This window comes from Natator depressus, chromosome 7, assembly GCF_965152275.1.
Source record: "Natator depressus isolate rNatDep1 chromosome 7, rNatDep2.hap1, whole genome shotgun sequence".
Taxonomy (NCBI): domain Eukaryota; kingdom Metazoa; phylum Chordata; order Testudines; family Cheloniidae; genus Natator; species Natator depressus.
In genome coordinates this window covers 86148549-86175673 of record NC_134240.1, presented here as the reverse complement: position 1 = coordinate 86175673, position 27125 = coordinate 86148549, and positions in this window count along the sequence as shown.

Here is a 27125-nt window from a genome sequence, read left to right as displayed (position 1 = left end):
GTGATAGAGCAGTTGGAATGGGAGGTCTTAGAGCTGGAGAGATGTCTGGCCACAGCCCCAAGGATCCATCCCTCTGTGGAGCGTGCCGGGACAAACGGGAGGAGCTCTGGGCCCTCGAGGACCATTGGTCCCGGGGTGCCTTTTTCGATGCCACATCCGCCTCCTTCGGGAGATGGATCATGGCTACCGCTTCTTCTACACCTTGGAGAAAAGGAGGGGGGCCAAGAAGCATGTCAGCTGCCTTCTTGCAGAGGACTGCATCCCCCTCATGGATCCAGAGGAGATGTGTGGGAGGGCCAGGGTCTTCTACACGGGCCTTTTCTCCCCAGATCCGATCGATCCCGACGCTTGCAGAGTGCTCTGGGATGGACTCCCGATGGTCAGTGTGGGTGACCGAGACCGGCTAGACTGCATCTCACTCTGGCTGAGTTCTCACAAGTCCTCCGCCACATGCCCACCAATAAATCCCCAGGCATGGATGGACTGACCGTGGAGTTCTTGGAGAGCAGGGTCCTCCCCTTGTCATGCAGGTGAGCTTTGCTCGCCTTGCTTCCGAAGAAGGGGGACCCCCGCGACCTTCGGAATTGGCATCCCATCTCGCTCCTCAGCACAGACTACACAGTTGTAGCGAAGGCCATCTCGCTGTGGCTGGGGTCCGTGCTGGCGGACCTGGTCCACGCCGACCAGACCTATATCATCCCAGGCCATACCATCTTTAATAATCTGTATTTGGTCTGGGATCTCTTGGAGCTCAGGTGTAGGGATGATCTGTCGCTCACCCTTCTGTCCCTAGATCAGGAGAAGGCATTCGACAGCGTGGACCATGGGTATCTCCTGGGAACTCTGCAAGTGTTCGGCTTCGGACCCCAGTTTGTGGGCTTTCTTCAGGTGCTGTACGCCTCCATGGAGTGTCTGGTCAGGCTCAACTGTACCCTGACCAAGTCGGTCAGCTTCAGGTGGGGAGTATGGCAGGGGTGCCCCCTCTCAGGCTAGCTGTACGGTCTGGTGATGGAGCCCTTCCTCTGTCTCTTCTGCCGGTGGCTGATGGGGTTGATGCTGCGAGAGCCAGAGATACAGCTGGTCCTGTCAGCATACGCCAACGACATGCTCCTTGTAGTCCCTGACCCGGGTGACTTGGTGTGGATGGAGGCTTGCCAGGCTGTCTACTCGGCAGCCTCCTCTGCCTGGGTCAACTGGGTCAAGAGCTCTGGCCTGGTGGTTGGGAATGGGTGGCAGGTGAGATCCCTCCCACCCGTGCTTCAGTCCATCCAGTGGAGCATGGTTCCGCTGCTCTATCTCGGCATTTACCTTTCTGCCATACATCCGTCTCTGCTGGATAATTGATAAGGTTTAGAGGACAGGGTGGCAGAGCGGCTCTGAAGATGAACAGGATTACTCCTGTGCCTCTCCCTCTGAGGGAGGGCATTGGTGCTCTATCAGCTAGTCCTGTCCATGCTCTGGCACCGGCTCAACACCGTGGTCCCAGCCCCGGGTTTCCTGGCCAACCTCCAGACATTGGTTCTGGAGTTGTTCTGGGCAGGACTGCACTAGGTCTCTTCAGGGGTCCTCCACCTGCCTCTGGAGGAGGGAGGGCAGGGCCTGAAGTGCCTGCACATTCAGAGGCTGCAGAGGCTCCTTTATGGTGCAGGTAGTCCAGCATAGAGCGTACTGCTGCATGCCTTCCTGCTCCACTTCCAAGGGCTCTGATATGAACGGCAGCTCCTTTATCTCCATCCAAGAGGTCTTCCGCGAGACTTCTCTGGGCTGCCGGTCTTCTACCAGGACCTCCTCTGGCACCAGGTCCATGGCAGCCACCAAGGGGGTGGATCTTCTTGCGGAGCCCCTGCTACACAACTCCCAACTCCATGTGTAGGTGGTGGAGTCCCCCTCGCTGCACCAGAGTTTGGTCCTGGCAGAAGTCACCAGAGTCAGAGACCTCCTGGACTATGACTGGGGAGACTGGCTGGATCCCCTGACGCTCACTCAGTGCATGGGACTCTCCAGGCCTCGTACTCCATAGTGTGTACTTCAGGAGGTGAAGCTCGCTTTACCACCCACTGCTAGGGTTTTCCTCGACCGGGTCCTGTGAGAGGGCACGCCCTGCCAATCCTCCACCCCAGGCCCTCCGGACCTTTTCATCGGGTCCCTGTCCCATGGACCCAACCGGCCCTCCTGCCTCTTCACCATGAGCCGGCTGTATTACTTGCAGCTGGTTCGTATCCAGACCACACTGAGGAAACATCTATACATGCTCGTGCTCCACACCCTTCACGTCCTCACCCTTGCGTCTGGAGGGTGAGGAGTCCCGGTGGGCCAGTCTGTATTCCACCCTGGTCCTGAGACCCACCGGGGATATTAGTTGGCGGCTCCTTCACAGACCCGTAAGCACAGGCATGTACTTGGTGCGGTTCACCCCTGTCTCGGATGCCTGCCCCTTCTGCGGCGTGAGGGAAACCCTGGTACACGTGTACCTGGAGTGCGCCAGGTTGCAGCCTCTATTCTGGCTCCTCTTGAACATCATGTTATGTTTTTGGTTGCACTTTTCCCCTCATCTTCTTATCTATGCACTCCCTATCCATGGTTCCACAAAGTCGTGGGACCTCCTTGTCAACATCCTCCTAGCCCTGGCCAAATGGCCATCTATAAAACCAGGGAGAGGAGGTTGGCCGACGGGGTTTCCTGCGACTGTGGGGCCTATTTCCAACCCTCCGTCCTCTCATGCATCTGGACGAAGTTCCTCTGGGCAGCATCTGCTGGCTCCCTTGACACCTTCGAGGAGCAGTGGGCGCTGTCCGGGGTTCTCGGCTCGGTGTCCCCATCAGGTTCCCTTTGTTTAGCCCTATGACCTCACTCCTCTCCCGTTTTATCTTTAGTTGTCCCCCGTAACTATTTGGAATCCTGGACCTGCGGATCTTCCCTTTAGGCTGGGGGGAGGTCCTTCAGTAGTGGGGGGCTTCTGCCCACCCACTTCCTGGACCCCAATAGGATCACTCTCCTGTAGTCATCTGGTCTGACCATGTTACAATATATATAGTCCAAAAACTCATTGGACAACAGCATTTTGCTGTATTTCTTTTCCAACAGATGTCTGGATAAAGTCCTCCATTACTACCAGGCCTGGGGTTTTGGATATTTCTCTTTGTTCTAGAAATGCTTCATCCACCTCATCCTGATTTGGTCTATAGTAGACCCCCACAAAGACATCAACTCTGTTTTTTACCCCTTTTATCTATATCTATAGACTTTCAACTGGCCTGCCTATCTCCTCCTTCTGGACCTCAGAACAAGTGTATATATTTTTAATACCATGCAACCCTTCCTCCTCCTCCCTTTTTACCCTGCCTGTTCTTTATAGCCCTCTGTACCAATATTCCACTGATGAGGCTTGTCCCACCAAGTCAACTGTGGTGCCATTTAAGTCATAATTAGCTTATGTACTAATGCTTCCAGGTCTTTGTTTTTCCTCATACTCCTATTTGTGTATAGACAACTAAGATGTTGGACAGGTCCCCCACTGACTTCCCTCTTGTTGCTCTTATAACCTTATTGTGATTTTGCCCTCAACATCTAGTACTCTGTTAAGGTTGCTTTTTTACGGCAACCTGTGGGTTTTTATCACCTGCCCACTTTGAACATTAGAGCAACAAGATAGGTGAGTAATATCGTTTATTGGTCCAACTTCTGTTGGTGAGAGACAAACTTATTCATCTGTATCCATGAATTCACAATGATTTCCACTGTGCAGATCACGCATCAGGCTAAACAAGGTTACACTCCCGTGAAATATCAGCATGCAGAGGATTCCTAATTTAGGGATATAATCTCTTCTCCCTACAGGCATCTATCTTTTGTTAACAACTCCTTTGCTACTGTGTTGCTCTGATACTTCTGTTCTGCAGTAGAACCTGAGTGCATTCCTCTGAAGCATCAGTGCTTCAAAACAAAGCCCCGTACCTGGTAGATGGGACATTACTTGATGAGGTGAATTATGCACCCTGTGTAGGATCACATTTGGCAGCACCCCCCTGATCAATGGAGAAGACCTGCATGTATTAGGAGAATAGTTCTCTTAGTGCCCAGTACCTGCTCCAATGCTGTTTTATTTATTTTTGTGGATTTATGTAACAGTGAAATCCTCACTTTAATAAGGAAATAATAAAGCATATTTTAAATGTATCCACTAGGGACTCATACATTTGGAGTGTTAAAGATTAAAGGCAATAGGAGAAAATCATTTTAATTTTTCAGCTCTCATTTTCCCCTGTCATCTATCTCCCAGCCAGTCGGTGTGTTAACCCACTGCTCATTTTAAATAATCTTATTATTTCTGTTTATTTCGAGGGCAATGCTTCTTATTGTCAGTTAGTTTTCCTAATCTGTTTATTACACCTTTCCAGCTTTTCCTCATAATCCTTTTAATTTCTTTACCTCTGATGTTTTAAAATGGGGAATGCTGCCCTCTTCTTCCTCCTCCCCCACAACAGCTTTAAATGAATTCTTTAATCATACAAGTAGTCATATTTCTGAGTGCTACTCTCACTTTCTCAGCTCGCCTTCTCTGATATGGCACTTCCTCCTGCTCATTCCTTTCAAGTTTCTTATAAAAAAGAACTAGAAAGCTTAAAGTAATGAATTAATTTAACATGTATTCAATCAGACTATTAAAAGACAGCTTTCATATAGGATTCAAGCATATCAGAGAAACACACTTAGGCTGTTTACACTATGATCTAGGGGTGCAATTCCCATGTCCACATACACATTCTTGCCCCAGTTCTCATCAAGCTAGTGCAAGCATAAGTAGCAATGTAGTGCAGTAGCACAGGTAGCTGCAGTGGCGAGTATGTACCCATAGGTTTCAGGCAGGTTTGTTTTCTGCATTGCCAAGCCATGCTGCCCCTGCCCATGCCCAGTCCTGCAAACAACTGTGTGTTTTTATCTTTACTCTTTTGTATAATCCTATTAATTTCAAAAAGACTATGTGAGAGTAAAGTTAAGAGTGTGTATAAATGTTTGCAGACTCAGGGCCTATGCTTCCAGTCAAATAATCTCTCATTGGCTTTGCAAAATAAATCTTTTAAAATCTGTTACTCTACGCTTATTGATTTACTTTGGGCTGTCAAGTGATTTAAAAAATTAATTGCGATTAATTGCAATGTTAAACAATAATAGAATATCATTTATTTAAATATTTTTGGATGTTTTCTACATTTTTGAAATATATTGATTTCAATTACAACACAGAATACAAAGTGTACAGTGCTCACTTTATATTTATTTTTGATGACAAGCATTTGCACTGTAAAAAAACAAAAGAAATAGTATTTTTCAATTCACCTAATACAAGTACTGTAGTGTAATCTCTTTATCATGAAAGTTGAGCTTACAAATGTAGACTTATGTACAGAAAATAACTGCATTCAAAAATAAAACAATGTAAAACTTTAGTGCCTGCAAGTCCACTCAGTCTTACTTCTTGTTCAGCCAGTCACTCAGAAAAACAAGTTTGTTGACATTTGCAGGATATAATGCTGCCCACTTCTTGATTGTAATGTCACCTGAAAATGAGAACAGGCATTCTCATGGCACTGTTGTAGCTGGCATCATTAGATATTTATGTACCAGATCTTTTAAAGATTCATATGTCCCTTCATGCTTCAACCACCATTCCAGCAGACAAACATCCATGCTGATGACGGGTTCTGATCAATAACAATCCAAAGCAGTGTGGACCTACACAGGTTCATTTTCATTATCTGAGTCAGATGCCACCACCAACAGAAGGTTGATTTTCTTTTTTTTGGTGGTTCAGGTTCTGTAGTTTTCCCACTGGAATGTTGCTCTTATATGACTTTTGAAAGCATGCTCCACAACTCGCCCTCTCAGATTTTGGAAGGCTGTAACTATCTTTCGAAATCTCACTTTGCATTTTATCAAATCTGAAGTGAAAGAAGGTACCAAAGTGTTCTTAAAATGAACAACATCTGCTGGGTCATCATCCGCGACTGCTATAACATGAAATATATGGAAGAATTGGATAAAACAGAGAAGGGGACATACTGATCTCCTTGGGGGAGAATTGTCACAAATTTAATTAATGCATTATTCTTTTAACAAGCGTCATCAGCATGGAAGAATGTCCTCTGGAATGGTGGCCGAAGCATGAAGGGGCATACGAATGTTTAGCATATCTGGCATGGAAATACCTTGCAATGCCGGCTATAAAAGTGCCATGCAAATGCCTGTTCACACTTTGTTGACATTGTAAATAAGAAGAGGGCAGCATTAGCTCCTGTAAATGTAAACAAACTTGTTTGTCTTTGCAATTGGCTGAACGAGAAGTAGGAGGAATGAGTGGACTTGTAGGCTCTGAAGTTTTACATTTTGTTTTGTTTTTGAGTGCAGTTATATAACAAAAGTCTACATTTGTAAGTTACATTTTCGTGACACAGAGATTGCACTACAATACTTGTATGAGGTGAACTGAAAAATACTACTTCTTTTTTTCTTTCACAGTACAAATATTTGTAATCAAGAATATATACTTTGATTTCAATTATAACACAGAATATAATATATAAAAATGTAGAAGTTCCAAAATATTTAATTTCAATTGGTATTTGATTAACAGTGCGATTAATCACGATTAATTTTTTTAATCACAATTAATTTTTTTGAGTTAATCGAGTGAGTTAACTAAGATTAATCGACAGCCCTAATTTTTCTTAAACTATATCTCTATTAAATTTTATAAAACTATTATTTTAGACAAAGTTGTTTGTTTTTGAGTTGGCCACAAGAATGTGTTTCAGATTAAAGCAATTTCAGAGACATCACATGAATAGTTATTGTCTTTCAAACCTCAGAATGGATGAGTCTTGTGTATCATAGGAATGCATTTTCTTATATTGTTGTGCACACACATAGACAGTAGGATTGCTTTTCCAGTCAAGTTGACGTATTATTCCTTAAGGGCCATTTGTTCAATACAAGAAAATCCTAGCTCATCATTGGCTGAAAACAAGCATGTGATAGCAGTAAGTTCTATTGTTTACCTCCTCCTCAGAGGTCAATAATATTGGAGAGAGACAAAGTAGGTGAGAAAATATATTGTATTGGACCAACTTCTGTTGATGGAAGGTACAAGCTACATCATCTACCTTGTCTCTCACATTCTGGGACCAATACAGCTACAACAATACAACAGACAACAATATTGAAGTAAGGAAAATCTTTAATCAATCATCTCACTTGTGCATAGGAATGCAACCTGATTGTCAGCACCTGAACGAAGGCAAAAATGTAATTCACTTCTCAGAAGGTGAATAATAATTTTTCTCTGATCTCAAACCAGGTTAAAATCATTACACTTCTAAGTCCATGGTCATAACTGAGAAATATCTAGATGTTTATGATTAACACCTTGAAAATATTTGTAAAAAATGCATATATTGATTTCTTGGTGAGGTGAACATTAAGATTCATGGTAAATAGTTACTGAAGCAAACTTAAGGTCACTATTTCCAGTAAAGGACAATACATTTTGAAGTTCATCTCAACAGAGTCGATATCTGATTATTCCTACTGTAATTAAAGTGTGCCCCATGCTCTAGAGACTTCCCCACACGGGACATTTTCATAAGATGCACTTTTGACCGTTTCAAGTGCTCCACACTTCTCAGGGTCAGATCCCAGTCCTAATATTTTTACTTGCATGCTTAGTTCTATTCATCCAAGAGTTCAGTGGGATTAAATTGTACAAGTAACAATTTCAGCATTAAGTCCTTCAAAAGAGAAATGTCAGCCTCTTCTACACTGTGTACTGACTGAACTAGACACACCACAGCTGAAATTTGTTGCAAACCCATGATTAAGTAAAGTCTGGACCATCCTCATTGGGAAGAAGCCCATCAACTTGAAATGTATGAGATATAGGTGGGATAAAGCTGTATAGCATATGAAGGCAAGGATGAATGCGACTGTTGTGGCAGGTGATGTGAAAACCAATGATGGGATTCAACAAGCAGAGCACTTGGTCAGAGCAAGGACACAAAAAATCCTGACTGGGACAAAGATGTACGTAACTTACATGAGTACTATATGTCAGCACTATGTATTTGGAGGGGGAAGGGGATATTCAGAGCCTTCTCCTTCTGTGTAAATAGCCAAGCAAATATCTCCATCTCCAGAGTGCACTGGGAGCTATATAGGCGACAACTGCAGGACACACATCACTTTCTCCTGTGGTTAAGGGACACTGGAAGCATGATGTATTTAGCTTGCCAGCTTGTTAGTGTGTATGCTTCTAGCAACAGCAAGAGCTACAAAGGCAATTAGAGGGCAGTAACATTCCCCTCGCTGCATCTGCCTGTGAGATACTCTACCCTTCTGTAACCAAATAAATGCCTCTTATGCCAGATATGTAGCTGGCTAGCATGCTACTTGAGTATTTATTTCTAAGGATAGAATTTCTCCCTTAATTATTTTGTGGAGTAAATTTTCAGAGACATGCAAAATTAAATTTTAAAATGTGACAGTTATAAAGCACTGAAATATGATCACACAATAAGACTGCAGGACTGACTGAACATTCCTGACCATAAAACTTTGCACATAAAAGGCACTTTGTGCTGTAAAACTAACTGTTCTTCAGCTGCACCAATACCTCTAATAGAATGGTTTTAAATGTTGCTTTGAGTTAGTACAGCATGGACTGTGCTAACAGAATGAGCAGCAATTCAATATTTTGTTTTCTCCTTGTTGATCAGTGTGTGGCCCCATGCCTGATTTACTGCACACAATTCAAACCCTGCTCTGAAGACAAAATTACTAATTTCCTCATGGGCTTTTTTACGGTGCTCATCGCTATAATGAATTTATTTCCACTACACCCCTGTGAGATAAAAGTTGCTATCACCCCCAGGACACAGCGAGATTAAATCCAAAAGTGTCCACTAATTTTGGGTGCCAATTTGAGACAACTAAGATCTCATTTTTAAAGAACTACTTATTATATAGCACTTTATATGTTCAAAGCGTAGCACCTACTGACTTCAGTTGCAGCTGTCAGTGTTCAAAACTTCCACAAATCAGACCCCAGCATCTCATATCAGGCAACCAGAAAATGATGAAAACGCACTTGGTAGCAACCTGTGAAAAGATTGGTTTTGGTCATTTAATGAGCATCACATAGGATCTCTGTGGGAGAATCAGAGATTGAAGCCCTAGTAAACTGGTTCTTCCAACTGCCTTTACAGTGAGCCCTTTCTTTCTCTTACTGCAATCCATTGCCTCACTAATTCCACACCTTTCCAGGGGGAGAAATGTGATATAGTGGATAGCACACTGAATTGGGAGGTTCTCCAGAACTGTGGTTCTGGCTACACTTTTCCCCACACCTTCTGATCCTGGTACATCCCACCTACAGCCCCACAAAACTGCAAAAACTCCTCATCACCTTTCTCCTGGAGCTGGCCAAGACAGACATCCATCATACCAGGAGTAGGAAGTTGGATGGGGACTGTGACTGCAGAGCCTATTTCCATTCCCTTGTTCAGTCACTGTCCTCTGGGCAGTGTCCACTGACTCATTGGATGAGCAGTGGGCACTGTTGAGGGCTCTCTGCTTAATGTCCCCTTCCTGTTACCTGATTTTCACACTATGACCTTCACTCTTGTCCCTGTTTTATTAATTTATTGTCCCCAGTATTCAGTATTTCCTTTAAAACTGTTGGCAAGGGTCCCTGGCTTATGCAATTTGTTGTGTTAGTCCTGATGGGTCGACAGCTTGTTTGTTAGCAGGTGCATACAGTCATTGGCATACTTTACAAGGAACCAGTTGTGAAGATTCCCACACGGAAACATTTGAAACTCAAGAAAAACAGCCCTGGAAAGTATTTGTGTATCTGCTTTAAGAGCTTATGTCATGGTAATGTGCAGACAGCTCCCTTTGTGATTTATTCTGGATGAATGAGAACCAGAGAGCCACAAAGTCAGGATTAAACAACACATCAGTTAGACTGGGTACAGATTGTAACCTATCTTGAAGCCTTCAATGAAAGAGCAGTTTCAATGACACAACTAAATACTGAGAACATCCAAAGCCCACCCAGCTGTAATAAGCAACCAAGAGGACCCAAAAGAGAAGGAAGCAAGGCAAACTGGATGAACATATGCCTCAGAAAGTGACAGTTAGCAGAGCGAGGGCAACAAGCAAGGACGCATCCTGTACCCTGGGATCCACTGTGAATAGATTAATAAAGAAATTTCAGAAATAGTTTATCCCACTGATTGAACTGCTTATGTGACATGAGTTTCCATGTCTAATAGCTTCAGTCACTTTCCTCTTCTTTGCCAAAGCTTGTTATAAGAAATCAGTTTGAATACTCTGAATACAAATTTGGTCCCTTTTGAAAATTTGCAGTGTCTTTCCAGTTTTATTCTCTTTGCCTTAAATAAGTATAACAAGTGGGAGAGTCAATAAGTGGGAATGGTGAAAATCCAGTGACATTTCCCCCTTATGTATTCTGTGATGCAAAGTTGAAACAGTCAGTTAAATGCATTTGGCGGCTTGACAGTGTTGTGTATTGAGAAATCAAAAAGCACCAACTGCTATTTCCTTAAAAATGTTTAACTTATTTAAATTTATAAAACTAAGGAAAAAACAAAACAAGAGTTACATAGCTACATATTACATAGCTACATACAAAACACATGGTGTGAAATTAAAACAATTTCTCCCCAGACCAGGTAACATACCTAGTAAAAGAAATGTTTAAAAGGCTCTGTATTCATAAGACAATTGATCAAGAAATAGTCTGTTCACGCTGCTGAGGAAAATATAAAGAAATAAGGGATTGATTATAAAATTACACAACAGTATCAAGAATCTGATCTTTCAACAGCACCTCCCTGGGGTTTTGACAGGGTTATACATGCACTCAGGGGCAGCTGCTCCAGTGAAGGATGCTTCATATCATTCTGATGTGATGAGTCCTTCTGGGTACTTCCCCCTGCACTCGTTTTGGAGAAACGAGGCAAACAAACAACTCAGCAAAAGAGAAGAATATACAGATAGTCCTAGCCAGCAAATTGGCCTTTCTTCCCTAGAGAGGCCCTAGTCTGGTTACAACGTGTCTCAAAATCCATTGATTGTCCAGCAAAAGTTATAGGATACAACCCTCTGTAACCTCAGAGAAGCGTGCTTTTTTGTTTGTTTGCTTTGTAACACAAGGGCATAGGCCTCTTCCTGGGAGATGGGAATCTCAGTCAGCACTCTGCTTCCCTCCCAGAGCTGTCCTCTACTGAATGGAGTTTCCTTCTTTTAAATTCCTCCTCCATTCCTATCATGGCATGGAGGTGCAGCAGGGCTGCTCTACTCCAGTCCTGAGCAGCTCCTTTACCCCTTTCGGGCTGGTGCAGCATTTATAAAGCCCTTCACATGCACAGGGAGGGTTGGAGAATAATGGATGTATTTGTTAAAGGTAACTGACATCCATTGCTTGCAAAGTTTGGGTTTGTTTATACAACCATCTCCTTCTGAGATGAGAAGAGCTGCTTATTTTGTGCATACTCCTGTGGTTTGGCATTCTCTATAATGGGGACACAGCTAGAAGTTGATACTGCATATACTTGAGATGATAGTAAGAATATTGACCTTAGGTCTCTGGGTTTTTGGGAAATGGAGTTGAGTAACTGGATGGCTATTTTGTGGCAGAAATTATAGTTGGGATTGATTAAATTAAAGAATACATTTTTTCAGACAATATGTATATTGAAGGATTGTGGCGAGATCTTGATCTGTTGGGACTTCTGAAAATTAGTTTTGTTTTGGTTTGCTCTTGATGGAGAGGAAAATGATAATTGTTTTAGGCAGGGGTTATGTATAATTAGGGCTCTGTGTCTGTCATGGAGGTCGCAGAAGTCACGGATTCCGTGACTTTCTGCGATCTCTGTGACTTCTGCAGGGGCCAGCATGGCTGACCCCAGGGCCTCCCAAGCAGCTGGTCCTTGGGACAGCCACACCAGCCGCTGCTAGAGTGGCCTCAGGTGGCCAGCTGGTGCAGTCACAGTCTGCTGCCGGGGCAGCTAGTGCTGCTGGCCAAAGGTGCCCTCCTCCCCACCCCCCAAATTAATCACAGGTATTTTTAGTATAAATCAAGGACAGGTCACAGGCTGTGAATTTTTGTTTATTGCCCATGACCTGTGACTTTTACTAAAAATACCCCTGACTAACTTGTAGCCTTATGTATAATCTCCTTGTGTGAAGGAGCCAAAGAAGCCTCTTTGACCTGACTTTAGGCTTTACTAGATGAGGTAGAGCCTGCTCTAGCAATAACTTCTACCCAGAAGTCCTAATGCTTGTATGTGCTGTTATTTAGCATATAGCTCCTCAAAATAAAAAGGTCCCTTAATATACTGTGGGAGTCTTTAATGAGGACATCCCAGCCATGCAGTTTGTTCTTGCATTCTTCAGATATCACAATGACAGGTGCTGCATAAGATCTACAGTTACGATTGAGTTCTTATATATTCCACTCAAAGTTGGTAGTTCTACTCAGTTGACTTTTTAAAGGCAGAATGTAAAGTTAAAGAAGAAAGGCCTGATTTTTATTTATGATGGAAATGTTTGGACTGTCAACTTTAAACATAGTCACATGTTCGCTTAGTTCTCGTGACTGAACTGACTTTTTAATGGCAAGTGGCACCTTTGCAGAAAAAGGAGATAGCTAAACAGCGACGTTTGGCAGAGGCTAGGTAAGTTATTCAGTGACTATTAAGTCACACGCTTCTTTGTATGTAACCAACGAGAAATGAAAGCAATTCACTGAATTGCAATTCACAGACAAAACACAGTATTGTACTTCAGAAGCTATTTTTACTCACTACTTTACAGAAAACATTATGAAGTGGTTCTTAGTCAGTACAATAATTTATTGTAAATGCAGTAGTTGAACTATACGTTGTGTTTCATTTGGAGCTCAAATTCCTACTTTAATCAGCATTAGCCTTCAAAATACATTTCCAGGCTTATTTTAATTTTAGCATTTGACGCCAATGATCATTTTTTTTGAAAGAATGAATTAGCTGATAATAAAAGATGCATATTAGACAATTTATTATGCTAAGTGATTGTAGGAAAAGAGGGAAATTACTTTGATAGTGGATTATACTGAGCAATAAAATAATGCACTCATTGCTGTCCTGAGTCAATGCATTTTATTTAAAAATGGATTGTTATGACAAACATCTACCTTGCCAATCATCGACAGGGTAGCATGTGCAGCTAACAGATCTGTAAATGCATTGTTTAATTTCAATTAGCTACATCAAGTTCCTTCACAGTATTATCCCGATTTAAAAAAAAAAAAAAAGAGGAAGGAAGGGATGAAGTAGTTATGCGTAATATGAGAAGTGAAATATCCATAACAAAATTTATGGCAAAACCAAGAAAATTATAGACAGAGCTCAGCGTTGTAATTATGTCTCATTTCCTGTAATAGTGAATTTTTATTCTTTAAGGACCTGATCCTGGCAGGTGCTGAGTTCCGTGCACTTTCATTGACTTCAATGAGAATAAGGGATGCTGAACACATTACAGGAAGTGCTTGGTATGTTGCAGGAATGGGCCCTAAATCGCCTTCATTTGGACTCAAACACATAATTCTCAAATCTAGATATTGCATATAGAATCATAGGACTGGAAGGGACCTCGAAAGATCTTCTAATCCAGTCCCCTACACTCAAGGCAAGACTAAGTAATAAGTAGACCATTCCTGATAAGTGTTTGTCTAACCAGCTCTTAAAAGTCTCCAATCTCCACAACCTCCCTGGGCAATTTATTCCAATTCTTCACTACCCTGGCAATTAGGAAGTTTTTACTAATGTCCAACCTAAACCTCCCTTGCTGCAATTTAAGACCATTGTTTCTTGTCCTCTCCTCAGAGGTTAACAAGAACAATTTTTTTCCCTTTCCTCTTTTTAACAACCTTTTATGTATTTGAGAACCGTTCTGTCCCCCCTCAGTCTTCTCTTCTCCAGACTAAACAAACCTAATTTTTTCAATCTTCCCTCAAAGGTCATGTTTCAGAGTAAGGTCATGTTTTCTAGACCTTTAATTATTTTTGTTGCTCTTCTCTGGACTTTCTCCACATCTTTCCTGAAATGTGGTGCCCAAAACTGGACACAATACTCCAGTTAAGGCCTAATCAACGCAGAGTAGAGCAGAAGAATTATTTCCCATCTCTTGATTACAGCACTCCTGCTTATACATGCCAGAATTATGTTTGGTTTTTTTTTCTTTTTGCACAACACAGTGTTACATTGTTGACTATTTAGCTTGTGATCCACTATGACCCTGAGATCCCTTTCTTCAGTACTCCTTCCTAGGCAGCCATTTCCTATTTTGTATATATTCAACTGATTGTTCCTTCTTAAGTGGAGTACTTTGCATTTGTCCTTATTGAATTTCATCAGATCATTTCTCCAGTTTGTCCAGATGATTTTGAATTTTAAACCTACCCTCCAAAGCACTTGCAACTCCTCCCATTGTCCGCAAATTGTATAAGTGTATTCTCACGTGAAATCCAGGAAATCAAATACAAACAAATTATATATTTTACAGCTGCAACTTGGTTTATCCCTTATGCAAATTAGTCTTAAAGTAAGCACCACCAATGCAGAATATTCATGTTTTCTCCCCTCCCCTAGGGTTAGGACTCTGATTCTAGGTGAAGAAAGATAAATTCCTCACTCCTACATTTACCAGAACCAACCAACCAACACACACATTGACACTAACTAAAGCAGAAAGGAGGTAAAACTGAAGTAAGAGTACTGCTGTGTGTGGGGTAAAATCATTGAAGCTGGTGGATATAATTACAGCCCTAGATAGTTGTAAGAAACGACTGAGCTCCTTTCACTGCCCAAAACAAAAAACACCTGTGGGAGAGGGGTTTTGCTAGGTCTTGTTTTAATAGGAGTAAGGGTGAGAGAGAGAGAGAGAGAGAGAGAGAGAGAGAGAGAGAAACTAGGAGAAACACCACAGAGAATAGAGAAGGATCAGAAAGCTACACACAACCTGAAGAAGCATAGCCATGAGAAAAGCATGGAGCATGCACTTTTAGGCTGAGTTCTGACTGAAAGGGGCTTAGAGCTGTGAGCAAAGAAACTCTTTCCTTTTTAATTGCTCTTGTGTTTGGGGAAGCAGGTTCTTTGTAAATAAACAAGACTGCAATCAAATAAATGCCTGGCTCCATCTTCAATTTCTCCTTCTAATGGAAAGATCCCATAGTGCCCTGAAGTTTGGATAACCACTCAGGTTAAAACTGGTATCAGAATTTTCCCTTTTTCACATGGGCGCTCAGAGGATTCATCCATAAATACTTGGGAGACACTGAAGAACTAAGCTGATGCAGGATGTGCACTGAGAGATAACATTGAAACCTGACTGCTTTTCCCATTGGTTTCTAGACAGAATGAGTATCTCCGCATTCTAATGGATCTCACTTAGTGAAAAACAGCAGCCTCAATGAAGTAAACACAGAAAGATTTAATGTACTAGAGACTTTCACTCCAGACTCCTGACCAAACTGTTAAACAACCAAAGGAAAATTTGTTCTCCAGAGAATCCTTCTCAGTTTCACACTGAGTCTACTGCACAATGGTACAGGCTCTGGGAGTTTATGGCTTGATTCTGCAAGGTGCTGAATATGCCCAGCTCCAATTGATTTCAAAGGGAACCCATGACATGCAGCGTCTCTCAGATGGCACGCAGCACCTCACAGGATCAGGCCTTTAGTCAGAGTTGTGTGTATTGCTCCAATTGAATTGGATGGCAAAAGACTCGTTCATTTCAATGGCAACAGAATACAGCATGCAGCACAGATATAAATTAATAAAGTTCATAGTTCTGCCTCTCCTGATGGAATCTTACTGCTTTGACACTCTCAGCTGCATGCAGCATGGGATAGAAAGAAGGTTTCCTAACCCCAAAGAGGGTTGTTTATTTATTAACCAACTGCATCTGAGATTGACTTCTTTAAAATAGACAATTAAGGGACTGATCATTCAGCCAGGTATAGAAAATTAAGAGAAGTGTAATTCAAAAAGGTATCTGATCATATTGTAGCAGCTGTCAAAATGTTTTATTATAACACATTATAGCAACTATATGGTAATAATTTTAATCTTAGGAGTTGTTAAACATTCCTTTATAAGACCAAACTTCAGGAAGTGATGGCCGGAAATATAAAAACAGAGTTATAGGCGAGTGTCTGTACAGACTGATTCTTTTGAGATTCATTTCTGGGTTGCTCCAAACTGCAATGGGAACGTCAATTGGTGAAATGACACAGCAGGAAAAACACCCCTGCTAAGCTCTGTAAAGGTTAGCGTTTAGTACCACAAAGTACAAAACTTAGCAGAATTTGGAACTAAGCAGAAACACCCCAACTTAGATTTCATTAAAGACTTATGATTCCTAAGTATGAGCCCTAATTTCCCAAAGGTATTCTCCCTTCTCTCTCTTTCAAACCCTCAAAATGCCAGACAACTGAACTATATTTTACTGAACATTTACATGTCATTTTTACGTCATTTTATGGACACTGGGAGATCTCTGTATGTTTGTTGCATTCTAGGATGCAGTGAAAACAAAGATAAAATGCTTCTAGTAACTAAAAGGTAAAATCTTTGCTAGAAGGTAAAATCTTCACATTTCCATCAAGTTGGCTGACCAAACTCCTGAGTCAAGAGTTGCCTTCTAGGTGAAAGATAATTTAGGATTCTGCACCCCTCTCCTCTTTTACTCAGTCCACTGAATATTGGAAATGGATTCTTCTGAAGGATACCTCCAGATAAAAGTATATTTTCATGTTGCCCACCTCACAGCTGGAGTCTGTCTTGAAGGAAGCATCCTGGTGCTTCTTCCACCACTCAGAGTTGTCTGCTAAAATTCATATTATAGTTCCTGCCCCCTCTGGTACAATTGAATGAACATTAGACGTGTGATTGTCAATCTTCTCCCCTGCCATAACAGTGTTAGGTTTACCTCCACCCATTGTTAGGTCTGTTTATGAAATATGTAACTACATTATCATGGTCTTTCAAAGTACTTTGGAAGTAATTCCCAGGTGGGGGAACTACATTCCTTTTTGTAAGGTGGGGTAACTACTGCTTACACATTTTAAACAAACACATTTTAAGAATTATAATTTCAGTTTATGTCCATAACTTTGTATCAGTTGCTTGCATCTACATTACACAATATTAATAACCAGTGAATCATGAGCTTTTTATTGCCACCTTCCATGTCAATTATCAGATACATTTCACAATATTAAAGAATTTGGTAGACTTGAACTGGTTAAGCCATTTGCAATTCATTACCAGACATCTGGGTGTCCCTTGCTCTAGGGCTGTTCATAATGTCACAATGTTATTCTAGAAAAGCATTTTTAGACCAGTATGAACCATTTAGTTATCTTAATGTTGCTTTAATTTTTTATTTACCTACATTTATTGAAATAAATATTTATGGCATGTGCAGTTTGTTGAAAAAATAGTATAGTGTGGTTTACACATGGGCATCTGAAATATCACGGTGTGTGCAACATTTGCATTTAATTACAGAGTCAATGCATTTTGGATAAAAACATTGTTTATTTTACTGACAGTGACAATAAATTGCTGCTCCAAAAAAGTCTAACCAGTGTACTTCACTATTACCTGTGCAGTATTTCCATTCATCAGTTTCATCTTCCATTTGGTACGAAGAAAGAATACATAAACTAGGGAATATGCAATAATATTTCAGTTCATCCACAAGTTTAGGAAAGAACTAAGAGGACAGAGGCTGCCCCCCACCTCCACTAACTGAATCATAAGGCCAGGTTCACATTAAGAGGGTTCACCCCCACCTAGTTTTAACAAGTGAAAAGAACTCCCATTTGCTATGTATCTCATTAAAAAGTCAAGGTTTACTTGCAATGATAATTATAGAATATGTGTTTTTAATATAAAATTAGCACTTCATTCTATGAGTATATGTACCAATTTTTAGGGCAAAATGAAGGAGTTATACATTTACTACGTTCTAGTCTCGGGCTCTGATAGGGTGGAAACTAGGTACTGCAATTGTTAGGATTAAAGTTGCTAAACCAGGTCTCTGAGAGACTGCCAGGAAGAATGAATTTCAGAGGCAGTGCTGCAACAGCAATGTTCAGTAAGGGGGTGGGGGGATCATGATTAACTTAAAGATCATTATAGTTTAAAAATATTAATGTTGGGGTTTAGTTTTTGCCTTCTGGTTTGTGAGCTTTTAGGGGTCATGTTTCCAGCTTTTCTCCACAGCCACTTGCTTCAAGTACAAGGTCCATTTCTTTTACGTTGCCTTCTCTAAAAATGATACAGCAACATGTATCTTTATAACCCTCCCAGCCAGCCTGCAAAACAACCCAAAACAGAACAGAGAACTAACCAAAATCCCCTACCAAAACAAGACATTCCACCACGCATGCTTCTCCTCCTAGAGAGGAGATGAGAGAACAAGCACCACAGAGGTTAGCCACATTGCTTACTGCACTACTGGGAGGTGCTCAGACACTATGGTAGCGTGTGCAGCATGAGAACACCTGGTAAAGTGATTAAGATGCTTAGCTCCTTTTCTGTTTTGTTTTCTCATGCACCAAGAGAAATATACATACATTACTTATTGCAAATTACAGAACACAACACCAACACAGCATGTCTCCAAGAGACACAGAGAGAGAGAGGAATGACTGACCCATAGAACTGCAACTGTCTCTGCAGCAGGAATAGGATTCCTCTATATTTGAAGGTGCAGTACACAGAGACACAACATTTGCTTTCATTTATATGGCTGTAATACCACTCTCTTTGTTGGCGCTTCCTCTGGAGCTTACTGATAACCTGTGCCCGGAGGGGGGGTAGGGAAGTTGGGGGAGGAGAAGGGCACACAAACAAGCCACAAAATGAAAGTCCTGAGCTAAGACGGGTCTGAACATAGTTGAATCCAAGGAGATCACCACTTACTACACTTCTCTGTTGCTTGTTGCTAAATTAGAAGAACTTGCACAGGCTGATTTATATTTTGCAGACACAACTGACTGGATGTGTATCCAGTTTTCAGTTGCCTTCCCATCACTAAAGCAATGAAACATACAAGTTGGAATGGTATACTTAAATTAGCACACAATAACCGTCTAAATTAAATTAACAACCCATTCATGTTAATTGTACTTGTATAGCTAATATAAACCAAACATTACCCTGTTCATTGAACTAAAAACTTACTTCTTAATTTAGAGTATTTCTCTGAATCCTGACTTGATATTGCCAAAGGTTTTAAACTAACATTTCCTTTCACATTCTCATGACATTTAGTCACACAAAAGGATCAATTTGCTTGCACTGAAAAGGTATGCTCATCTTATGTGAACCAAAAAGGTCTCTTTTCTTAGCCAATGCTCATCCAAAAGCAAACTAAATTTAACTATGTATTTACATAATAGTTATGGATCTATACAGTTTTGACACTAATAAAATATACTGAAAGATATTAACAAGTTATACTATATTCTAAAATATACCAAATCTCATTTTGTCAAGTAATATGTTTCAATGAGCAATCAAAGGAGCACTTTAATTAAATTTCACTCTTGCTTTCCTTGAGATAAATATACTATGGATACATGTTTGAGTACTTTTGCTTGACTGCCCCAAAGTAACTGGAAATCATGGTTTAGAATAGACATGAATACATCATGATGACTATCCCAGAGATCCACAAAATTTCTTGAAGTTTGTCATCTCATTATCACCATAGTATGAATATATTGTTGCAACAAAATATATTTTATTTCTTGTAATGAATTTAAAATCACTCAGAAGCACTGTATGCCCTGAGCCTTGAAAATCTACAGTTTCTGTGCAAGTGTTTCATTTCCATCTGACCTATGGCTTTAGCTGCTGGAAACCTCTGAACCAACCACAATTTAGGCAGAAGTCTTTCCCTCCTCAGGGAAAGCTGTATTTTATTATAAAATAAATGTTCCTGTTTACTCTCAGCTGTGCTGTGTGGTATTCTAATGGCAATTTCTTCTTTCCTCTCAGCATCTAAGGCATAGTGGCATAAATAAATGCAAGATCAGTTATTTAAAAATAAGTTATTTTGTTTTCCCATTGATTAGAATCCATGACCTGTCAAGTCAGTGATGCTCGCTGGAACAACATACATTACTGAAAATTCATAAATATCCAATCTTATTTAATTTAACAAATTTATAAATAAAAATTTGAATTATATGTTGAAGGCCCCACATAGCTGAAATAGCCTTTTGGAAATCTATGCTTGCTAAAGCTTCCAGAGGGGTTGAATTTTGATATGAGGGGTGGGAATGACTGGGTATGTTGTGTCAGCAAGTCCCTGGCAGCTCCTATAGCTTCTACAGAACTTAAAATATTCTTTCACTTAAAATAAAATAAAGGCTGGATTCTCTGCTGTAAGTGAGATGTAAATGAGAGTAATTCCATTTTGGATCAATATTGATTTACACTAGCTGAGATTCTAGCTCAAAACATACAGTCCCTGTAGCTGCAAATAAATTGCTCCAGTCCTAACATGACCTAATACCACATTGTCTTCCTGAGTCTAAAGACAGTCAGAAACAATAAACTAGCCTGAGCCCTATTCCTGTCAAGGAGCGGTTGACACGGAAACCGAATAAAAATGTAAATGTCAAGCATTGTTAACTATTCTGCTACTCATTATTTTGGCAGAAACATGCAGATACTCTGCGGCTGTGAAGCAAGACTGGACTAGAGAACAACCACCTTATTGTCCCCACTGTGACCTCTATTTGTCTATCTGGCTTACATGCCAAGGATTTCCATTAGCAGCTAAAACTTCAATTTGCTCTTCACTGGGTTAGGAGATGGCCTCCTGGAAGGTGTCGAGCATATCAGAGATGGCGTCATGCACCACCCCAAACAGGCCAGCACAGGGAGCAGCACTGAAGGTAGGACAGTGGAAGGGTGTTGGATCCATTGCTACATATACACAGATATTAAGAGGTTCAGAGTCAGAAGTAGGGGCAGCAGAGTCAGAAGTACAGGGTGGAGCAGCAGCCACAAAAAGAGGTTTGTGATGGAGCCCTGGGCTGGCAGAGAGTATTTCACTCCCACAAACCCTAGGAACTTCACCCATATAAATCCTTAATACATTGGAATGTTTAGCCATTAAAAAAAAAAACATTAAACAAATATTTTAAAGATACTGTAACAGCGAACCTCTATCATGATGTTAGGGCTCAACCTTTCTCCCTCTGGCATGGAGGGGATCTAAATCAGTCCCACTTTGGGGGTTTTATACTTCACATTGATATATCTACAATATTTATAGTGAAAGATTTGAGGCCTTTTTCTGCAGCCACATTAGGATAGCAGCAGCCATGAGCCAAGAAGCAGAAAGTCACATCCTCACACTCCATCTAAATTACATTACAACAATGAAATATAAGATTGTTAAGAAGGCACTCCTGTCCTAATAGTACCCATCAACACCAGAAAAAGAAACAGATATTAAGATGTTTAAAGAAAACTTTGATTGTATTCTGTCTGTCCAGGAATCACTTTTCCATAGTTGTGATTGTGAAATCTATACTTCTTTATCGTTTTGCCTTTATGGCCCCTACTTCTCCATTGTTTATCTATATGGTTTCTGTCTGGTTCTTTGGATTGTTTCTGTCTGTTGCATAACTAATTTTGCAACTAAGGTGGTGGGTTAAAGAATTGTTTTGTACTGTAATGGGGGCTAGGATTGGTGAAAAATACTGTTTTGTAGTACCTTAGTTTAAAATAATTGGTTAAGGTATAGCTAAGCAGGACTCGAGTTTAACTACATAAACTGGGGTCCAAAAGGAAGTTCTTTGGAACCTAACTGCAGGACACAGCCCAACATCAGAGCTGGCAGATCTCAAAGCCTTGCCAACTATATCATGTAGAAGCTGGAAGAGCCTTGAATGACCTGATCCTGATTGGCCATCAGGAATTTGGGAGTGGTGAGCACTGTATACTTCACATGTGTATTCTGTTTTGATGACTGTTAATAAATAGAGATTAAAGATACCACTCTGTAAGGCTCTTTCACTGGTAAAAGACCCCACAAACCCACAGAAGATTACACCCTGAGCCCTAGGAATGGGGTAAGGATGAATATATTTTGTCTGGAACCCTAGAAACTGCGTAAAGGTGGGTGTCCCAGCGTGTGCAGGTAACAATATGATAGGCCTTAGAGTTGGCCCAATGGCTTCTTTAAAACAAACAAACAACGTTTCCTAACTCCTGGTGGAGTACTACCTCTTCTGGCTACCAATTGTTGGCTACCAACTGTCAGCTACCCTCTCAAACCAACTCCAGGCCCAGCTATGCTGTGACCAACACCCCCTTCCCCAAATACAAATAAATAGCTCTTTACCTAGGAGAAACTTTCCCCCTTCACTCCATACAACCCTTCTGCAGCTTCCATCTCATCTCTCCTTCCTTTTTTCTCTTTCACTGAAAGAGGTATGTCAAGGTTAAAGGCTGCCCTTAATTAGATGCAGGGGTCCATAATTAACCTGAGGTAACCTCTTTCAGCTCATAGGAAAAAGCACTTTAACCAGTCTAAGAGTAATATTGCCGCCTTCAATCATCCTTCCAGAACTGCCAGGTTTGACTGTACCAATACATATTTCACAGCTGATAGAAAGCCTTCCAAATGATACAAGAGCTACCCCATAAAAGGAAACAACATACATCATTTACAACAATGACAACAAGAAAACCAGTCTTACACAGGTAACAATACAAAAATGCTCCAGGCATGTTCAGAGAGAGGCGTTCACTTTTTCTTTCTGGTAATATTTACCATAATAAGGCAAAATAATATGCCCTGTAAACTTGTCCTGTGACAGTAGTCATCACAGCTAAATTATTGTGAAAATACATTTAGATACTCTGGTATCACCATATACACACAAATGGAAGAAAAAATATTTCCATCAATAATAATTTAAATTTACAGATAGGCCAGATCAGAAAATGCTTTTGAGAGGTTCAGAGTTTGATTTAAAGATATTTACTTTGTATATTTTGACACATGATGTTAACTTAATAGTTATAAAGTTTAACTTTCTGAATCTCAGCATCTACTGTCATTAAATAATGATTGTCTGACCTCCCTATTGTATTATCTCCCAAAATTTCCTGTAACTGTGAAAATTTAAATGGATAGAAATTAAGAACATGTTTAAAAATAATTCAAATGATCTGTTGATATTATGAACAAATAAAAATTGAATTCTGCTAAGCCTTTGTAAGAACTTGTTTGGGAAAGCATGTGTGTGTGGTAATAGTCACACCAGTAGCAAGAGGTGCAATTTTGGGTTGTAAAGCATTGTGTGAAAGTAGAATGAATTATATTGAAATTATAATTCATTAAAGAAATGCTACTTGAAGGGTTTGTTGAAATATAGTTGTCAGGAAGAGAAACATTAAGGAGCGTGAGACAATGGGTCCTCAAACTAATTAACTTAGAACTCCTACTGAGCTAGGAGATTGGTAAACGTTAGTATGCAAATAAGATATGTATGTATATTTGTCAGTTTCTGCTTTCTTTGGTCTCTTATGTTAAATTGGCTTTGGCTTAGCTGTATAAATAAGTTATCTTGAGCCTCAGAGAGGGGCTCACATCTGGGTGCATTAGCAAAGCGCTTTGCTAATAAACAGAGTGGTCTGACAAATTATGTGAGTCCTGAATCTGACTTTGACAATTTGGAGGTTCCACTGAGACGGCAACCGTCTTCACTGGGGCCGTGTGACTCCTGACTGTTCTTAGGACGGCCGTGGCAAGCCGGCACCTGGGCATTTGGCCCGAGCGGTCCTCTGCCAGAACAGAAGGGTGCATGACCACAGTGAAGTCTACGCCATCGAACCTGTTGGTTCCCACTCTGTTCTGGTAGGGATGCCGGGACCTGACATCAGGAATCTGGTCAGGTAATTATTTCTGTGTTTTGTCTGGACTGAGGACTGTCTTGTCTCTGTGTCTATCCGTCCTCCCTGTGGTGTGTTTGAGTCTGGGCGCTGTCTCCTTCTGGGGATCAGCTGACCAAAGGGTTCCTGTCCCCATGGTCTGAGTGAGTGAAATCTGCACAATCGCAGCCGCACCGCACCTTGGGTAAAACCCTTGGTGTGAAAGCAAGGGCGATTGAGGCAGTAGCCTGTGGGCTCCTTTTGTGTGTTGCACCGGGCATCGCTCTGATGAACCCGACTTTCCTTCTTGTGTGATTGGTGTGTGAAGTCCTCCTGTATGGGTAACCAGACGTCTAAGTCGGGACAGTTCCCTAAAGGAACGCCGGCTCAGTTTATGTATTTTAGGAAGAGTCCGGACTCCTGTAAATTTCTGGAAAAATGGTCTAGGCTAAGGGGGTCAGGTAGAGTGGCTACTACCACCACTACGCTTCTGTCCCCAGAAGCCTTTACAGCTATTCTGAGGGAAAATGGGCCCTTTTCCCACAGAAATGGTCTATAAGGGACTGCTGCAGGCAGCAGGCAGAGAGAAAATCTGATCAAAATTGTTTGACTATTGGGTAATGTAATCAAAATCACTAAAGGATGTAAGGGGTTTCTATTGGAACTTAACTTGGCTGCTCCTGGTTGTGTCTAGTTGTACAAGATGGAAGTGTAATCGGGGTACAGTTGTGTAAAAGAGTAATCACAGTGCAAGGGATGTTAGGCAAAAGAGAATTTTGTGTGTGTGTGTATAGTGCTAAAATCTGAAGCTGTGTCTCAGCTATTACCTGGGTACTAGCTGTGTCTGAAGCTGTGTCTCAGCTATTACCTGCTTGGTACAGCAGAGAAACTATTGCAACCATGGTCTGTTGCACAAGAGGGGAAACTGAGGTACACCACCTCATGAATTTCATAAATGACCAGTGAGTGGGGTAATTCACTAGCCTGACTATAGAACAGCCTGACTATAGAACAAAATAAGTACAGCCTGGAGGTAATTCTTCTGTTTTTTCCTGCAATTAGCCAGGAAATTTGTAAAAGAAAGTGGGATTATTATTAAGCAATAATCTGTCCCCACCAGGGGGGTGGAAATTGTTTCTTTTGTTTTTAGATGCTACAAGCAAGCTGGCGCCAGTGGAAGAATAACTCAGAATACCATGGATCTATGTTTTGTGTTGTTTGTCTGTGGTGTTCGTCTTGTTGCTAGCATTGTTGTGTTTTAAGGAACAGAAAACCTCATGACATGGGTGGGGGATGGCTTCAAAAGGCTGACCTTGGCGGGAGGTGGGGGGTGTGGGGGGGGAAGATGTGTATGGGAATGCAAAAGGCTAACTCAGGAGAATCCCAAAATTCAGTGGCCACTATTAGGATCTTGGGACAAAGACCGAGTAGACGACTTAAAAGACAAATTCGGCCAACCTAAAACTAAATTGGCAAAAGGAGAGGTTGATTGTTTCATGCAGTGGTGGGAAGAGGCAAATCATAGGTGGACAGAATCAAAACTTGCCTCTCAAAGATTCTGGCTTCTATCCCACCAGATGCAACTCATTTTATTGTTGTTGATTTGTCCTCTGCTTTCTTTTCTGTCCTGGTTCACCCAGACTCCCAGTTCCTGTTTGCCTTTTCTTACAAGGGGCAACAGTACACATGGACCACACTGCCCCAGGGGTATACTGAAAGCCCATCATATTTTTCCCAAGCATTAGCCCGAGACCTTGCTGACCTTGTTTTCCCATCCAGGTCCACACTAGTCCAATATGTAGATGATCTACTCCTCTGTTCCCCTTCATTGTCTGCCTCTGAAACTGACTCTTTAGTGCTCCTTACTGCCCTAGCAAATAAGGGTCACAAAGCTTCTCGCTCTAAACTGAAAAGGAGTACTTGTGGCACCTTAGAGACTAACCAATTTATTTGAGCATAAGCTTTCGTGAGCTACAGCTCATTTCATCGGATGCATACTGTGGAAAATACAGAAGATGTTTGTTTTTATACACACAAATCATGAAAAAATGGGTGTTTATCACTACAAAAGGTTTTCTCTTCCCCCCACCCCACTCTCCTGCTGGTAATAGCTTATCTAAAGTGATCACTCTCCTTACAATGTGTATGATAATCAAGGTGGGCGCGATTACAGACTTGAAAGTTGTGATATTACAACAGGAAAAACTTCAAATCCAGACTCCAGCGAGAGACTGCTGAATTGGAATTCATTTGCAAATTGGATACAATTAACTTAGGCTTGAATAGAGACTGGGAGTGGCTAAGTCATTATGCAAGGTAACCTATTTCCCCTTGTTTTCCTAACACCCCCCCCCCTTCCTCAGACATTCTTGTTAAACCCTGGATTTGTGCTGGAAATGGCCCACCTTGATTATCATACACATTGTAAGGAGAGTGATCACTTTAGATAAGCTATTACCAACAGGAGAGTGGGTTTGTTTTGTGGGGGGGAGAAAACCTGGATTTGTGCTGGAAATGGCCCACCTTGATTATCACACACATTGTAAGGAGAGTGATCACTTTACATAAGCTATTACCAGCAGGAGAGTGGGGTGGGGGGAAGAGAAAACCTTTTGTAGTGATAAACACCCATTTTGTGTGTAAAAACAAACATCTTCTGTATTTTCCACAGTATGCATCCGATGAAGTAAGCTGTAGCTCACAAAAGCTTATGCTCAAATAAATTGGTTAGTCTCTAAGGTGCCACAAGTACTCCTTTTCTTTTTGCGAATACAGACTAACACGACTGTTACTCTGAAATCGCTCTAAACTACAACTCTGTCAAGCTTCTGTCACATACCTTGGCTTTCTCCTCTCCCAGGGTTCCCATGCACTTTCTCTCACCCGCATCCAAGCTATCCTTAGCTTTCCCCGACCCCGCTCCCCACGCCAGGTCCGGAAGTTTTTAGGCATGGCTGGATTTTGCAGACAATGGATTCCCCAATATGCCTCCCTTGCGAAAGCTCTCCAGGAACTCACTCGATTCTCTGTGCCTGACCCCATGCCATGGCCCCCTGAGGCCAATTCTGCCTTTGTTTCCCTCAAACAGGGTTTGGC